This window comes from Apus apus, chromosome 1 (genome assembly GCF_020740795.1).
Source record: "Apus apus isolate bApuApu2 chromosome 1, bApuApu2.pri.cur, whole genome shotgun sequence".
Lineage (NCBI taxonomy): Eukaryota > Metazoa > Chordata > Aves > Apodiformes > Apodidae > Apus > Apus apus.
In genome coordinates, this window is record NC_067282.1 from 165,190,863 (window position 1) to 165,207,161 (window position 16,299).

The following is a 16,299-nucleotide window of genomic DNA, read 5'->3' on the forward strand; positions in this document are numbered from 1 at the left end:
AAGTATATGCCTATTTGGTAATAACTACTCATTATGTAAAGTTCACATTGTATTTACAGAATTATTTTTCTATGAGAGTTACACAGGTGTGGACCATAGCCAAAGTTTCTATATAAAATGAATGAAGTGATAGGATACAATAAAAAGACACTATTGTATTTCCTGTCAAAGTAATAACCTATTGTTTCCTATTGAAGCAAGCTGTATATTAAACAGAAGTTGATTTGCATCCATTTTTATCTTCACTTTTTGAAAGCAATTTTCCTTCCAGTTATTTCGTGTGACATTTGCTACTGACAATATTCTCTTAAATTATTCAGATGTCTCATTGGTGTATTCATGAAGCTACGACATCTGTAGGGTACCTAAATGCAGCCATATTGAAATATCTGAGAGGCTGTCAACACAATAAACAAACATAATCCCACATCAGCATATTTTTAATTTCATGTTGTTTAACAGGCATTTTGCAAAACCTTTATGTGAGTGCACCTGACAAAGCAAATAATTTTGAGCCAGTGGGGTGAAAGTGAGATGAGATTCACAAAGTAATTTCAATATCACAAGAAGGTTGGCTGAAATATTTATATTGGTTTTGAATGCATTGTTCTGATTTTCTGCCACATCCTAAATATCATTGATCTGAATAATAATTTTTGGTTTTCTTCAGAAAACCAGAGGGAGAAAGAGTTTGAGAAATAACAAATATTTGTTATTGCTCTGAGTGTACAATTGCTCTCAGCCTCAAAAGACATTTGGCCTTTGACCTTTTGCTGAGAAATGTAAACATCACCATAGGAAAAAAAGGCAACACATCATAATTAAAGGGGTATAAGAGCACCCAACTGCATGCAATGCAATGAACCCTGAGCTTTCCTGCCTTATATGACTGCTTTTATGGATGTTGCTGAGAGTGCTCAAATCACTAAATCAAGATGAGAATTGGCTTTTGATCCTTCAGCTTTACTCCTACGAGCCCACAGTCATGAAGACCTGCAGGCATTGACCTGACTGCAGGCAGAATGAAGCTTTTAAAATCACCCCCATTATTCTTGTCTTTAAACAGGGGTTTGCACACAAGTGTAGTCTGAAAGAGAAGCCATTCTCCAATACTGTCATCCAATGAGAAAGATTTTAACCAACCAGGGAGTTGGCCTTGCTTTGAAGAAGCAATTTGGTGGCTATCTTGCAGCAATTTTATTGATGCAGCTCTGAATGAAGGAGTATTCCCTGCTGACCCATTGTTTCTGCCTTTGCCCTAGCAGTCTCTAGCCTAATATAAAATCATGTTGATGTTGACACAGAATATGTATATGATGCAGCTCCATAAATATTTCATAAGCATGCAGTTTTATCTATTTGCCTGTAACAACATGGGAGCAGTTCATGATCTAAAGGAGAACAAAGCTGATGGAAGGATTCCTTTTAACATCTATGAACTTTGGCTCAAGTCCGATGTCTGCAAAGATTTCCCCACTTGCCTCTCAAAATAACAATTGGTAAAAACATGTAGTGCATAATTTGTGTAGTATGAAATAATGTGCCAGCTAGTGCAGACTAGAAGATTTTTTCCATATGCTCTGATGAATGCCAAATAGTGTGAAGCAAAACATGCGAACCCATCAGTTGTAAACATTAGTGTTTTATATTACAGCATTTTGTCCATGAATGTCAGTTAAATCAGAAGTTGTATGATATATCATAATTAAATCAAAATAAAATAGCTTAATTATAATATATTGCTTAATTATTTCAGGCCTGGCAGTTGACTATTTTATTTTGTAATGGAAGACACAATTTGCAGTGATGACTTCCAGCTAATTAAAAATTAAGGAAAATGTAATTTATTTGCTTCCAGTTTTGGAGCTATACTTTGAAAATATGTCAAGAGAAAAAATTCGAAGTGTTGTCCTTTCACTTGTTTAAAGAAGGAAAAAATACAAAACACAGTTTTCCTCTGATCTCCAGGAACAATCCTCAGTAGAGTGGTAGTGCATTTAGAGGTCACTACATCTAATGAGGCATGCACAAATGCTTGGAGACTTGCTACAGAGCCTTGGACCTTTACATACCAATGACACTGTCCTGATATCCTAAATAGGTGAGAAGGGGCTGAAAAAGAATGTCTCAGGAAAAGCTTTCTGCAGTAAAGAATTTTCTGAAGAGCACATGCCTACTCACAGAGATAACATCTGATGGCTTCTATTATTGTAATGCTGCAGCTTTCCACAATAATGGTATAAACACTGTGGTATTATTAGAGACTGCAAAGTATTGGATAATTAGATTTAAATTGGCCTTTTACAAAAAAAGGGGTTACTTTAATGCTGCAGTGCACCGCTGAAGGTAAAGATCTACAAAATACTAGTAGATTATCTGCCATTTATGAAATGCCAGTTGCCAAAAAAATTTCAATTATGATTTCCAGTTCAGTGTTCACTACAATGGCTGAAGTGGTAAGTATGAAACACCACATGTTGCATGTGGAATGTGCAGTCATAAATAAAAGTACATTTGTAGTAATAAATAAAAGCATTTGTATGCTCTTAGAAAACACTGCATTCCCTGAGCATGCTAATATTTGGTATATCACTGCCCACCCACACGAGTGCCACGTAGTCAACAAACATATATGTGGAATGCTTCAAAGTAATGCTTATCCTCTCCATACAGAAGTAGTCAGTTATTGACTGGAAATGCAGAGATGATGATTTGAACCCTTGAGGAACCTTACTGATCCTTATGTAGGAAAAATTTTGACAAAAATTAGCATCAGCTTAAACTTCTGCATAATTTCCACATCATTTCCTCTGAAAAGGAAGCATCTAAATAACATACAAATGTACTCTGGAGATTCACAAGAAGCAAGAGATTTCCTTATGGAAGTACAAAGTATTGGCTGACTGCCTTAGAATGCTGGTATGGATCCTGATGGTGAAAATCCCCTTGGAATGCACATCCTAAGAGACTAGTAAAGTAGCTACTACTCTTAAGTAAAGAGTAAAGAAGGGGAATAATATTCCAGATATGGCAGATCATGGAGCATGGAGTAGTCTCTGGAAATCTGAAAACTTAAAGAATGTGTTTCAGGGATAAAGGTGTGTCTTCGCAAACATTCAGGTATATATGAAGTTAGGTGTGGAGGGACTAATCCCATAGGCAAATTTTACTTGCTTTATATTGTTTTTGAAAAATGAACAGAATAGTGAGAAAATTAATGAGAGAGATGTGGGTTGTTCACAGTGATTGATGTTAAAGGGGGATTTTCAGAATTTGGAATAAGAGCAGAAGTCAGAGTAGTGTATCTGCTTCTGGCCAATCAAGGGGAGATTTATGACAGAACTACAAAAAAGCCCACCAAACCAGAAAAAGAAAAGAAAGAAAAGTCCCAAAGGGCAACAAACTGAATTTGTACAGTTCCTGTGTGGTTAAATTACAGCAGGTGCTGAAGGATTTAGTGAATACTTAATCCTGTGGAAATAAAATTGGTGACATTGCAGAGCACGGTGGATTTCAGATAATTAAATTTTGCTCATTTCTCCTCTTACCTGCTGAATATAAACTGGGTGGAGTGACACAGCAAATAGGTCAGACATCCCATGCTGACCAAATCATTACCTCCCAATGAGAAATTTTCTGGAAAGTGTCCTTTTACCTTGCTGCCTCTCAAATACTCCTGTCATCCTAAAAACTTAAAATCAATGAAGCTATTAAAAACATAACAGATACAGTGTGACTATGAGTAATTGTATACTTTTTCAAAATCAACGGCCACCATTCTTTCAATGTTTAATGCTGTAACTGTGGTAGAGCTGGTCACTGTACTTCAGTAAGCATGCAAAGTAGTAAATTTGGATCTACATTGTTAAATGGCTTATCTTTTCAGCATCCCAAACATGTTCACCTCAGCAGTTACATCCAGCAGCGAAGATAGTCACAAATCTATGCTTGTATGTCCAGGGTAAGTATGCAGTGTCACCAGAGAATCATTTGACACCACACTGAAAATTTACCTTATTCCATTAGGCTGTTTTTAATGAAATTAATTCATCATTAAGAAGATGGGAACATTACTAGAATGTCTAAAGATATCTACAATAAACGATCTCTTCTTAGATTAAAGTATTCTGGGATGTTAATAATATATTTTTTACTCATTTTCCTATTAATGAAATACACTATCTTTCCAGCTTCAGTAATGGACATTTATTTTAAAAGACAAGCTCAGAAAAGAGACTTTCTCAGCTTTTTATTAAGCAGGTTCTGTAACTACATTTTCAGAAGAAAGGAAGGTCACAGTAAAGATGTCATATCAAAACAGCCTTTTCACCACTACCACAAAGGCTTACAATTCAATACAGATTTAGTACTGCTTTAGAGAAGGCACATGAAAAGCTCAACATTTCATGGGAAAAAAGTTCTGATGAAGAACCTTGTTCTGGGAATTCAAGTGTCCTGTCTGAGCTGCTACTGATGCACAAGCAAACCCCCACAGAATCACCCTCTTTTAGTGGATAAGAGACATTTCTCCTGGTGCCATATGTGAAATATAGAATCAGTTGATGCTTTCTAGATCCCAGCTGTATGTTAGCTCTTTAAAACTCTTTTCCAGTGCTTGCTACTAATACCACATCAACAGTTTCATTGGTTTGACTAAGCAAACAAGATAAAGCAACAAAATCTCTCCCCAAAAGTCCACAGCTACTTTATTGCTCAGTTTTAGAAATTATTATGTCAGTGTATCCTGCCATAGAAGTATCACTGGTCCTGCAGCAGGATGGTGGAATACAGAGTTGTAAACAGGAAGAGGACCAAGACATGGCAAGTCAGTAGGGATGAGGACCCCACACACAGGGAGGTGGGGCATGTCTGAGCCCAAGTTTAAGCAAGCATGGGGTAGGAAAGGGGTCACATACCAAGTCAAGCACACTTGCTGCAATGCCAAGGTAGCAGAAGGGAGAGCTTGGCAGAAATATTACTTGACACTTAGTCAAAACTGTTAAGTTTTGACAGATAATTAGACTGAGTTATCTACAGCACTGTCCTGGACCAGGCAACAAATCTTCCCTCTATTAGACATGAGTTCAGTATCGGTCTTCAAAATTTGCTTAAAATAGGAACAAACATTCTTAGAACACCTAAAGAAACTGGTTTGATGGCAAAATATTTATTTATTTTTTTAGTAGGTTCAAACATGTTTTGCATCTCTCCTGAAACATCCAGTTAGCTCCTATTTCAAGTGCTTCTGGCAGTGTAGCTATCCAGAAATTTTGTGTACATAGATATGAATTTAAGCTGGGTCTTTCTCTAATAGTTAAGACAAAGCAACTATAAGAAGCATCTTAAAAGTCACATGAAAATGCAATATTGTAAGCTTTCCAATCTAATATTCACATTGAAAATCTATTGTCTGAATATGATTTATAGCCAAACAATATCCAAATCTTTGTGTACTCTTCTTAACCTAATTCACATTCTTAATTCTCTGTGTATCTAATAAGTGTAGCATTTATGTAGAATGAGCATATCATAGTTCACAGTTCTCTGTCACGATAAACACATTTTATTTAATTGAAATAATTCTGGGGTACAATTTAATCTCTAAGCATGTTTCAAATCTAACCATATAATGTCACAAAAAAATACCTTCCCAGTGGACAGCATACCCTCTGAATATTTTGTGACAGATATGGACACTGTGAACACCGGAGAAAGATAAATTCCTCAGTATATGGCACAATCGACACGTTTCTCTTTCAGCTATCTAGTCGCTCATTATTAAATACAGTGGAACTGTTCAACACATACAGCTCCAAAATACCTTACACTGCAGTCTGTGCAAGAGAAACTTTGGCTCACATTTTCAGAAAGAACCTCAGTCTGATATGTAATTTATGAACAGCTAACCATTGTTTATTACGCAGTACCAAGCTATCCAAAGTGATATTTTCAGAATCACTCCTTAAGCTGTTGATAAAACCACTGTTAATTTAAATGAGAACACTGAAGCCAACATTACTTTCTTTCCAGCTAAAAGCTGCAATTTTTTGACTGCACTTCCAACTTCCAGTCCTGCAATGCAGAAGAACACACAGGAGCCAGAGGAGTCACAGCAGCTTAGAGAGAATCAAAAATCGAGAGCATGGAACATTGCAGCAAGTCAAAAGTGGTAAGTTCCTTGCATAGATTCACTATATATATAAAGTGCCTGTTTCCCTGACCATGTTCTGGAAGTCTTATTTTCCCCTAAGTACATGATATTTCTTAGGCATGTATTTCTCTTGATTTTTAGAGCTAACAGGGCTAGAGATAGACCCGTCTCTCTGGATATTGACATTGTTGTCCTGTTTCAGCAGCAGTGAGGTTACCAAACCTGTCAAAGCACTAGAATATGTATAATTTAACCCCTTTGTCTTCCTCTGCTACTGCAAATGCTGCATCACAATGACCGAGGTCCTTGGCAATAGCTAGTTATGAATAGGAATAAGGGAAGGAAAGAAAGATACTGCATTAATTTCCTCCTACATGATCACTCTGTCATCTTTCATGGTTGCATCTTGTTTCCTGAAGCTGCAATGTGAATTTCTATTCTCCTGGTATTTACTTGCAGACTTCCTTTATACAGTGGTGAAAGACAAAAGAATTCATATAAACATTAGCATTCAACTGCATTTAAGCATGAAATTCTAATACAGTCCATAGAGAATTCTTGCTGTTCCAAAATCATTTGAGCAATCCTACAAATAATGAAGCCCTTTATATCAATAAATTCCTTGTTGTGTACATTGCATAAAATCAATTTATATTCACATATTTGGCTCCTATCCAATCAATGGCTCTAATAAAGCCTATAAATTAGTGAAGTGGCACAGAGATGAACTATGAAGTGGTAAAATTAATAAGGAACAACACAACAGAAACTGCAAAATAATACAGAGAAACGCTATTAATATTCTTATCTTAGTATCTGTAGTTCATAGCTCTAAATTCACTATTTTCCATTTGAATTTTCCTTCCTATGTGTCCTAATTTCTGCACTCAGTAACCATGGGATTAGTAAAATTAATTAGGAACAAGCAGGATGGTACATGCACTAAGGAACCAAATACGTGGAGCTGAGATGTGCAATCCAGTGCTACCTCACAGATTAGTTAAATCATGGGCTTAGGTTGTGAAATAATTGGCACCTCAGAATGTAATTCTGCTCTGACAAGTGATTATATAAAAATGGCACCTTCTTTCTGAAAAAGACCAGCTCCATATGTATATTCAGTCTTATACGCTGAATTTAATGAGTACCACATCCCAACTTCACCACCGATTGTTTTTTTCCCTGTTTAATCTGCAGTATCAAAAAGCAAAGAAAGCAAGAAGAAGAGGATAAGATTGCATTCCTCCTCTGCATCATGAATGCAATTATAAGTTGAATTTCAAAGACCGCTGACTGTATTTTTGAGAACCTACTGCAGATTACAGTTACAGCTGAAGGCATGGGATTATATTCTTGTAGCTAAGCACACGAAATTTGGGCTGCATTACTTGGTGGTAGGTGGGAGAAGGAAACAGCTCAGCTAGTTTTTCAGAACCTCCAACAAAATTATATGGCTGGCATTTAGAAAACTGTAAACAGTTGGTAATTGGCATTAAAGCTTTAAGATGAGTCACCCAAGTGTGCTAATGGGAAAAATACTCACATGAGAGTGAATTTTATAGATCAAGCTTTGTAAATTGTGTGCTACAAAGGATTCAGACTTTCTTTCCAAGTAGATGCATTCTAGTTTTAAAAAATCTCAGTAGTTCATCACACAAATATCAATCAGATATCTCTGTGATGTACACACATACATCTCTCTGTATTTATAGACCATAGCTCCTCTCACGTGTGCATTAATGACGTGCTACTACGCTTGCTGTAAGGTGACTAACCAAGTATTATGATTTCACTGTGAACAAAGCAAACAATGACACTTTGAGTCCAAGAATTTTCTTGTAAACAGATGGTGGGTTTGTGGGGAAATACAACATTTTTATAAATTGTGTGATTGATAAGAAGATTTTTCAGGGTGTTCTTCATCCATACCATATCAGCACTAGAATCAGGAACAAAACTGCAAAACCATATATGTAAGCTGATTGACTGTGACAGATTGTGTTAGTCGTAGCTATGTGAAAATAACTGTTTTGTGAATGTCAGCAGTTTGTGAAAGAAGAGCATGGGGGCTCAGGAAGCATCTGCATTTAGTGTTTTGGTGTTTGTTTTTTTTTAATTTAAAAGTAAAAAAATATATATATTTATGGTTAATTACTGTACTTACACTTTGAAGAAATCTTATCAGCACATGCAACAAAAATACTGACAATTGAAACTAATTGTCCCATAATGACTGATACTTCTTCTTCTTTTTGAGACTGATATGCCTTCTTCGAATAGCTTTCTGCACACAGCAGGAGGGAAAATTATCAATCAATTACATGACAATTAATTCCTAACTTGTAACATTTTTCTACTGTAAAGAAAAAAAAAAGATCCTAATTCGAGATTAATAATCATGCATTTCCTACAGTGTTTTGGAAAGCCATCTTTTTAAAAGATGCCATTATACATATCTGAAATTCTTTTAACAACTGGTAACTGTAAAACAAGGCAGCTTACAACATATTAGTATAAGCAGTACTTTCTGTTAGTATAACTATTTCTTGTTCTGCAATTATTTCTTTAGATTAATAATTTAGCAAGGGTCCCATTTCCAAGAATGTTGTATCCAGCATTTGCATTAGCAACATTAGAGAAAACAACTTCAGAATAAAGATGAGGAAGTAACAAAAGGAAAAAAAAATATCTCTAACAGGATTTTTTTTTCTTAAATAAAAAAATTGAATTGTAATTTAGGGATCTTTATACATTTAAAACTTTCAGGGTTTTTTTTTTCACTTGGAAATGCTCAGTGTAACCATGTTCCCATCTCTTCTCTAGACCAGAAAAAGCTCACAAAACATAGTTTTGAATTTCTTTGCCTATGGTTACCTTGATTGGGTGAGTCCACCCATGACTGAGTTTTGCATACAACAATGTTGCTGCTTCCATTATTTATGCTTCTCTGAAATGGAGGAGCGATTGCTGTTCAGCTTTTGAAAAAATATACTTGCATGCCCACTTTCAGGAGAGGACACAAACATGAGCCTGAAGAAGATGCTGGCAACAGTTCAGAGGAGAAGCAGGATTTATGAGTCATACTTGTTTTTAGCCTACCCTGCTGATGAGGCAGCTTCTCACTCAGCATGCTGGCTGCTGAGCAACCCATTCTGAGGTACTCACATCTTCTGGATATCATATGGGAAGCTTGGTCTGAAACAGCCCAAGGTTGTAGAGAGTAAGGGCATTTAGCACAGCATCCTCTAATCAAATTCACAACCTGGATTTGCTCTGCTTGTATAAATAGGAAGACAAGAGCAGTCTGGAGTCACTATGTGATGGTGACCCTTCTGGGTCATGAGTATTGCCCAATTCCATCTGGAAGTCCAGCACAGCTTTGAAAGAAATCTGGTGGACGGAAGCCAGCTGAGATGCCTGTACTGAATTCTGAAAGCAATCCTCCTGAGTGCCTCATCTAGGATGGCAGGTAAAGTCCCAGAGCACCGTGCCCTTTTAGACTGAGGGATGGATCTACCCTAAATTTGGACAACAGTCTGCAGTAGCATTCTTACTGAGGCAGTGATTGATAGACCATTCTGCCTCATTAGCCACTTACTGCTGCAGGAGGGCAACTAAGGTTACCACTACTGCCAAAACAACCTGGGGAGATAGAAATCCTACTTAATAGGCATGGCTGATTTATTGCTATTGCTGGCTTTCCCAATTTTGTTCTGAGCATTTCTTCCTTCTGCCCAGTACAGCATTCTTTCTTTTAAGCCATTGACTCAGCTCATGTTGGGGGAAAATGATGTTCATCAAAAGCCTCTAAGGAGGATAATTTGGTTTTTCAAGTTTGTGGATGGAAACTTGAGCAAATCTTACTTAAACTACTGGTAATTAAACTTAGACTGCTCCAAACAGCTCATTGGTTACAGGATGGTTCCAGGAATGTTGTTTCCAAACCCAGTGCAGTAGGTACTGCTCTTGCAGTTAGGTCTCTAGCAGCTAAACGCTTTAGGGCACGTTGTCAAACACCCTACGTTTTCTTCTAGATTTAGCTGATTGAGCTAATTGTCCAACTGGGACATCAGAAGAAGGGCTTCATGTACACTAAGTGCTACACAGTTAACATTCATGTAGATAAAAACAGTTTTAAGTGAGCAAATGAACATAGAGAGTCTCAGACTTCTACTTTGTATGGACACTGTATTGATACAATTAAAAAAAATATGTTCTGTTTAAAATCTTACTTTCTTTGATGATCATGTTGTCTAATTGAATGCTGTGATAATGCTTTCTTTATTTAGTTTTCTTTTTACTCCCCTATTTTGTTTATTGCCAAACTCTATATACAGCTATAGTATTATAAACATTTATCGGTCACAAAGCCTACATTTAAAATTAATCAAAAAAATTTCCTGATCATCTGTGCATAGGAAAATCAGATTACATGATGTCACAGAGCACAGAACAAAGACAATTAGTTATGCATTCAGTTCCCACTTATTTAGGTCACCATAGATGGTGCACAACTATGCATCTTTATCCAATTTCTAGCTGAGAACAGTATAATTTTTACTATTATGTGATTTCTGGCCTGCTGAGCACTGTGTGGCATAGCAGACTTGAAGCTGGGGAGCTTCAGCACTAATGATACACATCCTCAAAGGTTGTGTGCTACCACTGCTTGGCTAGTAAACTTGGCCAACAAGGACGATAACCTAAAGCAGAGCTTCGTGTTCTCTGCTGCTCCATGTGCTCAAGAGGAGAAAGTGGTCAGGACAGACAAGTGATAATTTCAACTTCACTTCCAGCTTCTGATAGCTGCTTTTTTGCCATCTGTAAATCAAAATGTATTGCTCTGGAAAGGAATGAGGATACTGAGTTAAAACAGAAGCAGAATGTAGGGAGGCTAACATGTCCTTCAAGAAAATTTCATTACATATTTCTGCTTTGTGGCATGAGCATTTTGTCTTCATGAAATCATGTAAACACAGAACTGGAATAAACTCATACTACCGTCACTGCTTGCAGGAGCTTGGTCCTCTGTAACGAATATAGCACTAATTATTAAATAAATCCTTGGCTTTCCCTAAAAAAATTTTAGCCATGTGATTTCCAGAGATTATACCTACATTATAAAAAGTAAGCACAAAAGGATTCAATGTGATTGATCAAATTGCTTGCTTTCTCTTTAAGAAGAGAGTAATAAATAAGTTAGCATTTCAAAGTTCTGTAAAGAGAAATAGTATTTGAGAAAGCACATGGATGCATTGTTCTGCAGCACAAGCATTTGATGAGCTCCAGAAATCTCTTTGGAAGAGAAAAGGTGTATTATAGTGTGTGAAAAGAAGAAATCTTCAGTATCAGGCTGTTATCTAGTTGCTAAGGGCTGGTTCTTCATGAAAACAGAGCAGAATAAAATAGACAGTTTAAGCACTGTGAGGTAAAAGCAGAAAATTGGACTTAGAGCACAAGAGACATTCACAATGGAATAAAAGTGGATGCAGTAAAATGTTAAGAATGTGACAAGAAAAAGATTATCATAAATATGAAGAGACGAAAGTTTTGTCTTCACTTCAACAAAGCCTTTGGAGTCAAAAAGGGAATTATCCCTGCTGGCATGTACATTAACAAAAAGAAAAGAAAGACAAAAAGACGAATACCACTTGAAGGTCATTTTAAACCAAGCAGCAAGTACTAAACATTTAATTAGAAGCCTGTAATTCTTGTTTATTTTTAATTGCTAGCAAAAAAAAAAAAAAAAAAAAAAGAAGAGATAAAAGCTTGTAACAACATAGTTTTGAACTTCATTCTACTTATGCTTTTGCTGTCAAAAACCAAACAGGAAAACTGAACTTCTTTAAACCTACAGAAAAAAATACTTTTAGAAGACTGTATTATGTAATTCTTTTAATATACACTGCACTAGCACTTTTTTCTTGTCTTCTGCCCTTTACAAAACCTCACAAAGTAGCTAAAGAACAAAAGCCAAGGCAGCTCCTTGGATGTTGGGAATGAGTGCATCTTTCTTGTCCTACACAGATGCTGTTCAGCTTTCCTTGAAGAGTTTAATAAACCTGGAGCCAGGTTGAGAAGCAACTCCCCACTGAAAGTCCCTTCCTATTGAAATCTAGGCTAATGTGGGATCTATGTTGCAGCCATTATCAGCTGTCACAGCAGGAGAGAGAAGCAGCATTTATGGCAACGAGTGATATTTGTTTTTAATCCACAAGCACTGCTTGGAATTTTCATCACCTTTCCAAGCATTTGAAAACAATAATTGTTAGCTCTGTTAAATACCTTCTCTTTCTAAACCAATACTCTCCACATGCAAATTGTAGTCACAGCTGCAAAAGAAATCTACTGCCAAAATACTCCATTGGGAGAGAAGAAAATATAGTGGCAGCTGGCTGTCTCCAAAGAGGGAGAATGTCATCTCTCTGAAACACTGTCGGCTCCTGTAGAAGAAATGCTAAAGAGTAAAGCACTGCAGTATCAGCCAGCCACTGGCTGACAGTGGATGTTGCTAATGGGAACAAGTTGTTGGAGGCTGTAACTTTAGTAGAAGAAGGAAAGGATCGGGAGGGCTGACGCACTGGGATGCCTTTGCCTGCACACAAGATGAAACCGCAAAACTGTGCAGTGTGAAGGTGCTTTTTTAGTTACTTTGGATTCAACAAGTCATCTTCTCTCATGCAAACATTTCTTATCCTTTGTAGATTCCTGACTAAAGCTCGGTGAATACCTCATAGGCTATTTATCCCACATTCCAGTCCCATGACTTTATCATTAGCAGGAGACAGTTTAAGGAACAAACTTCAGGAAGGTGATGTAGCCCCTTAGTGCAACTTCATCAACTAAGCTCTCATGATACAGCATTTCAATAAATCATAGAATTGTTTTGGTTAGAAAAGACCCTTAAGATTAACCCAACACACTGCAAAGTGTGAAAGAAATGCCTGTGGCACAGGAATAGCTCAACACAGCAGCTTTTTCTGCTTACAGAGTGAACTGGATTCAAAGTGGGGCCCTATGATGTGAGACAATGCAGTTGACAAGAACTGCCCTACAGCATTAAGTCTTTTGGTCAGAACACACTTCAGAGAGAACTTACCTACAGCTGTGCCACAAGAACACTGAAGTTATCATTTCAAACTCTCAAAAGATCCCCCTGAGGTCTTTATTTTTCTACTTTTTCATCTAGCATAACAAGAACCTCTATGATCATTACCTATTTTACTGCATTATTTGCAATGCTTGAACCAGATTTAGAGTACAGCTTCTTTCCAGCTCAGTTTAGTATTAGCAGCAGTAGGTAATTTCTGCATCTAGTCTACATGGGAAGGGAACAGCACACATTTTGCCTCATTACAAAACCAGTTGAGAGACAGCAGGGAAATAACAAATACTGGGGTCTTAGTTATCAACATTTTGCCTACCAAAGGAGACCTGCCTAGCTTTTAGAGCAATGGCTAGAAACATGATAGTTAGGTACATTTATTTGTCTATTTAATTCTTTCTGACAGGTAAAGGTTGCATAGTAGGTGAGGTCTGCTTCTTTCTGTTGAAGCTCACTCACACTTTTTGTGACAAGCCATCCTGTGACAAAATGGGCAAGTGATACCTGCTGTGAAGTGTGGTCAATCACACAGGTTGTGAATTATATTGAAATACACATAGTAGCCTAAAAGGCACTCAGGGCTGCATTTAAAGATGACATTTACACATTTAGCCTCAGTGGAAGCCATGACATGTAGGAAGCCTTCAGTTTGAACAATCAGACCCAGCACTGTGGGGTGCATGGCAGCAGTATCAACATGTAGGCAAGGTTAGACACAGACACTTGACTTGTCATCACCCAATATCCCAACACAACCTGCATTAACATCTATTTCTTTTTAAATAAACTAATTGTACCTTTTTCAAAAGCTGGGGTTCTACTTATTTGATGTTTTTAACCTAGCCTCTTCCCTTTGTTCATGGTTGCCATTGCACTCCCCATCTCCTTATCCTGGTGTGTGACTCATGCTACCCCAAGAATTACATTTCTCTACTTCATTAAGCATCTTCAGCCTATCTCTTTACATCTCTCCTCTGGACATACTCTCTCCTGTTCTCTGTTCTTCCACTCTATCTTACCTCAGTCTCTGTGTAACATTAATAAGAATTTTTCAGAAGCAGAAAGTGAAATTTAGACACTTAACTATCACTCCTGCCTTTGAAAAATCTCCTCCTACACCTTCATTATTCTCTTGTCATGCAGCAAAATCCCTTCTTACTTTTAACTCCCCTTCCTCTCATCAACTGTCCCTTCCTTCCTGTTTGCTTATCTCCTTAAAGCCATAGCTTTGCCAGCAGATCTCTGCAGTGCACAAATGGCAGCGAAACTCCCAAGGTATGCTGTTATCCTAATAGAAACAGCTTTTGTCAGCCTGAATTACCCCATTTCAGAAGGCTGTAGAACTTCACCAGGAAACATGCCTCTTCTTCAGCATTTGTTCTACCTACACATGCAGAAATGGATCAGCAGTTACAACAGACAAGACTCCAGACAGTCCTTGATGCAGAGACTGTCCTTTTAGAGCAATTAAAATAAATAGGCAACAAAGAATGTTAATTACAGTGCAAAACAAATATTTGATAGAATGCATTTATAGATGCTGATATTGTGTTTATCTAATGGGCTAAGGAAGTGGTTCAGTTTGCAGAGTATAACTTCAAGTGCTCAACACTTCAGCAGAAGCAAATACATCTATTCATTTAGCATAGTTTGGGTGAATAATAACCAATTATTTTCAGGTCTCATTTCATAAGTTGCAACTGTTTAGGAGTGACTGAAATGTTAATTTAAAATGGCTGTCTCATTAGAACACAGGACTGTTAAAAGATTTGTGTAAGACAATAAACTGTAATAGCATATGAAATGAAAGACAGTTTGTTAGCAAACCTGATCTCATTGTGTATTGCAGCCTAATGATGCTGCAACATAATTAAATTGGCTATATTTTGAGTCCACAACTTTCATTTTTAATGGAAACTAATACTGGAAAGGTAAGAGGACATTTTATCTTGGGAACCTATTTGGAACCATTTTTAACTTTTGTTAGTATGTATTTCTGTAAACTCTTTTGGGTTTAAATTTTAACAAGTTCCTTTGATCATGTTCTAGACATACACAACCAAAAATCTCCCTGAGACATGAGAGGGGGAAAAAAAAAAAAAAGTATTTTGTGTAAACAGAGAGATATCAGATGTAACTTTTGGGAAGTGAATTGCAATGTGACCTAAACAGTCCGCTTCCACACAGTGAATCCTCTCTTCTAAAAGTACCTTCACTGCTCTTGGAAAGCCACGAAGTCTCATTCCCTTGTTTACTTATCAAACTGTCAACAGTAAAGGGTTAGGAGCAATTTCCCATGTGGCAGGTTACTCCACAACAAGCTGGTTTGGATTTCTTGCGTGTCAAGTTGAAGTATCTGATTCTAAATACTGCCAGACAGCATATACTATATTGGATGGGTACTAACATATATTAAACTAGATGGAATATAGGTTTAATCTAGTAATGTAAATCTATGTATTTCTGTATACTCATAAACATGGAAAAGTGCTTGGCCACATTCCAAGTTCTACTACATTTCTGTTGCATACTTTACACACAAAGTATGAATCATGGGTAGGTCCTCTATGTACAGGAAACTAATAATCATCCAACTCATCTTCATTTAATTATACTAAAATAGCTATAATGCTCAAGAAGCCAAGAAGTTAAACAACCCAATTCCCTTCTGATGTTAGAATAACTGCTTCTTCAATCCTACAGTAACATATTGCATATTGCTTTGACGTAATTATAATGGTTACCACCTACTGCCTGGTATATTCAAGGCTAACCACATGAGTTTTTTTATATGTTCCTGGCTATCATCCCTCCATTGAAATGAAACTTGCCATTCTTATTGCCTGGTGTGGATTTTTTTGGTTGTTTTGCTTTATTTTTATTAAGTAAGGCAAGGATATAAAACAGCGGAAAATGTTTGAAAATAATCTCTTGGTATCAGCTACTCAAACATAATCGCACATCTCAAACTGCAGATTGTAGCAAATTTGTGATATTTCAGGTAGATCTGATTGAAATGCTTTGCTATTTCAAGACAATAAAC

At 36.9% G+C, this 16,299-nt stretch overlaps 1 protein-coding gene across 5 annotated transcripts in view; it reads right to left on the reverse strand.

Annotated features, from left to right (window-relative positions):
- The window catches only part of SYT1 (synaptotagmin 1), a 353,931-nt gene that overhangs the window by 133,636 nt on the left and 203,996 nt on the right, over positions 1-16,299 (reverse strand). The gene's annotated exons all lie outside the window — the stretch shown is intronic.